The 7,072-nt window shown below is 33.5% G+C and overlaps 1 protein-coding gene across 2 annotated transcripts in view; it reads left to right on the forward strand.

Moving 5' to 3' along the window:
- The window catches only part of LOC111622376 (paired amphipathic helix protein Sin3a-like), a 64,838-nt gene extending 61,806 nt beyond the window's left edge, over positions 1-3,032 (forward strand). For both annotated transcript variants that reach the window (XR_002756262.1, XR_002756261.1), the window contains one exon: positions 2,880-3,032. The gene's annotated coding sequence lies outside the window, so the exon portion shown is untranslated. The remainder of the gene's footprint in view (positions 1-2,879) is intronic.
- Positions 3,033-7,072: the final 4,040 nt, after the last annotated feature.

A 7,072-nucleotide genomic window follows, 5' to 3' on the forward strand; every position in this document is an offset into this window, starting at 1 on the left:
CTGCTCATCAGGGACACGTTGGCAATGAACTTGCTGATAAGCTTGCAAGAAGGGCTTGTCTACTGAACAAGGCACTTACCTACACAAGGTTACCTTACACATGGCTAAAAAGTCAACTTGTAACATTGGAGAACGAACAGTTGGAACAAGAATGGGATGCCACAGAAACGGGGAGAACTACTTATGCCTACATACCATCCATCTACCTATGTTTTAAGACCAGACACTATACTCCGGATGCTGAAACCATGCAATGTCTAATTGGACATGGCAATTTTGCCGCCTACCTCCACCGCTTTGGCAAGCAACACACAAACACTTCTGACTGTGATGATACCAGCAAGGGAGACACAAACCACTTTTTGTACGACTGTCCAAAATACGAGGAGGAAAGGCTCCCACTTATCGGGAAATGCCTCAAGAATGGACTCAACTGGCCACCAAACCCCAAGGACATTTTTAACAACCAAGATGTGTGGAATGGCCTCAAGAACTTTATTCATAAAACAAGGGCCTTAAGCAACATGAACAGAACAGAGACTGTACCTTAGACCATCTACTGGAGTGCCTAAATTCCTTTCAACAATTGGGCTAGCACATGGCTCCCAATGATATTGTAAATACTTATTTGAATTCTGTTTAGTAAAAGTAGCTTATATAATCATTAAATTGTACTATACAAGTGTTATGATGTAGTAACTAATTCGTACTGCTCTAGAGTTATACCATGGTAACTTCAATAATTCATTGTATTGAAATTGTAACCAAATTGTGAACTTAACCGGTAATTTCTATTGTAAACACAGATACCATCCTCACTGTAGCCACCAACTGTAACACCCATCTGCGATCATCTTAATGTTCCCACTTGTCTCCAAACATACCTAATGTTATTTTAAATTGTTCCAATAACCTTGCCAATGTAATGTAACAGTTGCTTCAAAGATACCATTGTAATCACCCTGTTTCCATGACTTACCAGTCATATTCCCTCATTTCTGTAAACACTTCTGGTCTCATCAAATTACTTATTGTGTAATGTACAGCACTGATTACTTTGTGGTATACATGCTTTGTAAATATAATAACCAACTTTATGTTGTATGTTAGCATCATGCACTGATTGTAATATGTAACCAATGTAATATTTAACAAATGCAATACAGGCGCCCATGGTGCCTCCCATGCCTTCCTTTCCCACTTTCCTATCTCCCTTTCTTTTCACACTACATTCACATGCTTTCTTCTTCTTTCAGTTTCCTATAGGGCAAAGTCTGTTACGAAATACAGACAGCTCTTTTCACTCTATAAACAGAGATAACATTTTTACAGATTGTAATATCAAATTGTCACTTAACAAATAAAAATTTTAATAACCTATGTTATAAAAGCATGTGTACTTAGTTAAAGAGATATTAGATGGTAATATTTTGAAAAATACTTAGAGATATGGATAAGATTAACATTGTATTTAACAGTTTAGTAATCGATGTAGGATAATTAAAAATGTTGGAATCAGTGGCGTTCCCAAGTAGGCACTGGAAAAAAATGAGAAGCATTTTCTCTCTTGAAATATTCTTTTCTGAGTTAAAGAATGTTCTCTAATGCAATTGTCCAGCGTGAGCATTCAGTCGTCCATATTGGATATAATGAAATCGAGGCAAAAGATGAAAGACAACTATCCGCTCATCTCTGAGAAATGAGAATCTTCAAGAGAAAAAGATGTCTAGAATCGTATGGAGAGATGTGATTAGCCAATCAGCAACTGGCTTGTGACATAGATACTGTCTCTTAGAGACAAGAGCAATGACCAGAATACACCCCCTGGAGTCACACTTACAGAATAAAAAGTTCATGAAACCGTAATGGCAATTTTCCATTCAGTATGAATTCTGTGTTTCACATGTAAAATCTTGAAAGAAAAGAAAAACAGAATAAAAAAAATAACAAACTTCTTTGCCATCTAGAGTGTCAGTTCATATTACTAGCAGCAATGTAACTATCAGTGGAGGTGCCAAAATGGCAGCTGAGTAGCTCATGCGGATTCTTGTTTTTATCCTCGGGTAGCACAGCAGTCAGTGACATTGTAAACACATCAATACTCCCAGGGATCTGATTGGTCAACATCTACATTTTACATGATCAGTAAAAATTTTCCACTGAGCACCTCTCGAGTTGATTTTCCAGAAATTTTACAGTGAGGGATGTAAAATTTTTCTGGTTTTGGCTTTTAGTTTATGTTTTCAGTGGTGTTTTTCTGTAAGTGTGATTCCAGCTTCATACCTAAAGTTAAGGTAAAATAGATGTGAGAAAATAGTATGATTCTCCCTCCTAAATAAAAAAAAAATGAATTTTTTATGGGTGTGCATGAACACATTTTAAAAATTCAAGGGAGTATGAGCAAGAAAGGGTTAAGAATCATTGTATTAGATAAATATGATTATAACTTTGATAATGTAATAGTAACTACAAGTGTTACATATTATTTAATATTAATAAATAACTAAGAAATTTGGCTTGAAGTCTAGATGGTACATGTGACAAACTAATGACATTGTTATGTGAAGTTGCTGGTTCAAATCTTCAGACCAAAATTGTTTTAGACACAAGTAATTTAATTATTTTAAAATTTACTAATTATTAATGTAACTAAAATATTGCAAAACATCTAACTCAAACAGTTAAGTTAACCATTCAATAGAATCAATAACTTATTTTTCCTAAATATTAACTTGTAAATTTTTAATGTGATATCTGGCATTTATATGCCATTGATTTTAGTAATTGAATTGAAGTAGAATGTTTTGAAAGTAAGAAAAATGATTTTAACAATTTCAGTTAAGTTTATGAATACTTAACAATTATTTTTTGTTATTTAGCAACCTACAACCAAAGCTGTGAATAATGATCATACAGCTGCTGCAAAGAAACCTATCGTGTCTAAACCTGTAAGCACTCCTATAAACAGCCAAACAAAACAACCACAAGCTGTTAAACGTCCTGCTCCATCATTGCCATCACAACCTAATAAGGTTTTTATACTTCTTTTATAACTTTATTTTCATTAATTAAAAATTGTATATAATATATATATATACTATTTTGGTATTTTTGCAGAAACAAAAAATGACTAGTCTGAAAGATATTACTTTATCTGAAGCTGGAAAGCATGGTAGCTTAAATGAATTTGCATTTTTTGATAAGGTAATTTTTTTATTGCAATTTTTTTATGTAGAATGTTAATTTATAATTAATTAAATATAAAATGACACAACACAGTATGTACTTTTTATAAAATGTTAAATTAAATCAATTGATAAATTTTTATTTAAAGAATAATACAGTCAAACCTTAGGTTTTGAACTGAATTTATTTCTAAAAGTTATTTGAAAACCGATTTGTTCTAAAACTGAAACAAATTTTCCCATAAGAAACAATATAAAATGGATTAATCTGTTCCTGATTCCTAAGACAAAACTTTTTGTTTTCCTTTTTAGCTGTATTTCATGCATAAAAATGCCTTCAAAGAAAATANCTGTTAAAATAGTGTAAATTTGTAAAAATATTTGCAAGAACTTTGTTTCATCGTAATTTCACAATTTCTACGAAATTCCCGGACAAAATTAATAGTTCACCCGGACAGTGAGCCAATTCCCGGACTGTCCTGACTGGACGGATGAAAACCGGACCGGTGGTAGCACTATCCACCGGATAATCAATGCATCCATTCTGTCATAAAATAATTTTGTCAAACCCTCCAGGCAGGGGGAATATACCGTCTCCATACACCTCTACCAGTTGAAGATGAATGGCTACCAGGTTGTTCCATGGCATGCGAAAACCGTATAATACATATACTTCCACGTTTGATCATGTTCCTAGATGTTTCTCAACCTTGCTGTCCATATCACTCGCAGATGATTCATTGTGATGAGCTCTGCCGGCCGTCAGGAATACTACACTTCCTCAATAACTGTGTAGCGACAAATCACGGACTGGTGAGATGGCGCCACTCCTCTAGGAGTTTCCCGTGAATCCCGGATTGAAAAACGGGGACAAGGGTTTTTTCCGGATGGGATTCTGGGTATTGTTGCTTTTTCTTGTCGGGTGATTGCTGCCATGAGCACGTGTAGCTCTCTCTCAAGTGTACTCGTAAGATTGTTGTAAATAAATGTTGTTTTAGTTTAAAACGTGGTCGTGGACTTAACTAATTCACGTTTACTGCCTTCTGATAAAGACAGTCTTTGTGGAGATGAAAATGGATGGAGAAAGGCAGCCAGGGTTCGTCTAACCGATGGCGGCCATCCATTACCTCCAACTGCAACAGATTCAAGGTATATGCCGTTAGTCATCTTCCTCTCTATTGCAGAAACCTTGGGCCATAGTCTGGTCACACACCTTTCTTCTTTCAGAGACGAATGACATCAATACGAGGAAGAAGCTTGTCTTCCGGAGACAAAGGCAATTCTGGTCATTCGTAACGATCTCATTTTTGCTGTTTACGTCACGGTTCTACTAGCTCGGTTACATGTGTTTGCGTTACTTGCATGCGCAACACAGTACAAAAATTCAGAGTACAAAATTATTGAACACAAAGCGCATGGTTTATGACGAATTGTTTTTATCAATATTTTGTTTTATTAACCTTAAGCCCCAAACCCGAGATATCTTGGGCAAGTTACATAGCGTTACACAAAAGGCGGTCTTTAATTGAAAAGTTTTTTTTGAATTTTTGGAATGTTTTTTAATTCTCCAAATTTTTTCAAAAATGTTTACCCGCGAGAAAAAATTTTATCGCGATTTTAATCAACCTTTAATTAATGACGCGTGATTAACGCTTAATTGTTTTTAATGGGTTTTTTTTTATCAAATTTAATTAATTGTTCTAAAGTTGTAGTGCACGGATTTTACTTCGATAAAGTTATTTAAGCTACTTTCTGTTATCAAAAACGACCTCCAATAGTTTTTTAATTTTTTTAATTAATAGATTTTATATATAAGTTTAATTAAGTCAGGGGGTTGGAAATTGCAATAAAAATTTTAATTTTTTAAAAATATTTAAAAATATACAGCCAGCTGGTAGTCACCCTACTATAAACCCATCGCCTCCCGAGACTTCTATGAGAATGTCCCGGGAAATCCGATTCCAGCTGTTCTCAAGGTCATCCAGCTGTGTAAACAATGACTCATCGGTGTCAAATTTCACAGAAAGGCGAGACAAAGGAAGATAATATAATCACATTATGACTAAGTTATCTTATATTTTGCTATTATTTATAATTTCACATTATGTCGTAAATTTTGATAATTTGAGTTTTGATAATGTGTGAAATTGAAGTTCAATTACATTTATACAGTTATAGTTACATTTGGTATCAGAATAAACTACATACTATCAATATATGCATCTAAATTGCAGAAAAATTAAATTACCTTTAGAATAGTTATTTAAATTATTGTATTGTTTTTTTATGTTTGATTTAAAGTATGACAATATTCTCGATATATTAGAGTATAAACATGACTTAATGTTGATATTGTCATTAAAATCATTTTATTGATGCCAGTTTAATATAAAAATAAGATATTATCAATTTTATTATCTTAGATAATGAAATAATATAATTATATATCTGATTAGTTTCTAAGCAACTAAATATGGATTTAGTTCTCTCATATGTACTATACTNTTAGTTTAAAACGTGGTCGTGGACTTAACTAATTCACGTTTACTGCCTTCTGATAAAGACAGTCTTTGTGGAGATGAAAATGGATGGAGAAAGGCAGCCAGGGTTCGTCTAACCGATGGCGGCCATCCATTACCTCCAACTGCAACAGATTCAAGGTATATGCCGTTAGTCATCTTCCTCTCTATTGCAGAAACCTTGGGCCATAGTCTGGTCACACACCTTTCTTCTTTCAGAGACGAATGACATCAATACGAGGAAGAAGCTTGTCTTCCGGAGACAAAGGCAATTCTGGTCATTCGTAACGATCTCATTTTTGCTGTTTACGTCACGGTTCTACTAGCTCGGTTACATGTGTTTGCGTTACTTGCATGCGCAACACAGTACAAAAATTCAGAGTACAAAATTATTGAACACAAAGCGCATGGTTTATGACGAATTGTTTTTATCAATATTTTGTTTTATTAACCTTAAGCCCCAAACCCGAGATATCTTGGGCAAGTTACATAGCGTTACACAAAAGGCGGTCTTTAATTGAAAAGTTTTTTTTGAATTTTTGGAATGTTTTTTAATTCTCCAAATTTTTTCAAAAATGTTTACCCGCGAGAAAAAATTTTATCGCGATTTTAATCAACCTTTAATTAATGACGCGTGATTAACGCTTAATTGTTTTTAATGGTTTTTTTTTTTTATCAAATTTAATTAATTGTTCTAAAGTTGTAGTGCACGGATTTTACTTCGATAAAGTTATTTAAGCTACTTTCTGTTATCAAAAACGACCTCCAATAGTTTTTTAATTTTTTTAATTAATAGATTTTATATATAAGTTTAATTAAGTCAGGGGGTTGGAAATTGCAATAAAAATTTTAATTTTTTAAAAATATTTAAAAATATACAGCCAGCTGGTAGTCACCCTACTATAAACCCATCGCCTCCCGAGACTTCTATGAGAATGTCCCGGGAAATCCGATTCCAGCTGTTCTCAAGGTCATCCAGCTGTGTAAACAATGACTCATCGGTGTCAAATTTCACAGAACGGCGAGACAAAGGAAAATAAAATTTGAAGCTTTTTCTTCAAAATTAACGCATTTCTTTCGTTTTTTTTCAGTTTTAAGTATTTTTATGTTTAATTACCTTAATATCAAAAATTGCTCGGGGCTTAAGGAGTTAATGTTTTTGCGGATTTTAATGTCAGAATGTCTCGAGTAACGTTGTCTCTCAACAAATAGAAATTTTAATAACTGAGTTAGAAAAGGATCCGTACTTAAGAGGAAATTAGATGGTAATATTTCAAAAATACTTTGAGATGGATGACTTGAAATAACAAATGGCATTAACAGCACATTTAATGGTTCAGTAATTGACGTAAAATAATTTTAAAAAAA

This window comes from Centruroides sculpturatus, unplaced genomic scaffold, assembly GCF_000671375.1.
Source record: "Centruroides sculpturatus isolate CEXI.00-Female unplaced genomic scaffold, Cexi_2.0 scaffold7, whole genome shotgun sequence".
Taxonomy (NCBI): domain Eukaryota; kingdom Metazoa; phylum Arthropoda; class Arachnida; order Scorpiones; family Buthidae; genus Centruroides; species Centruroides sculpturatus.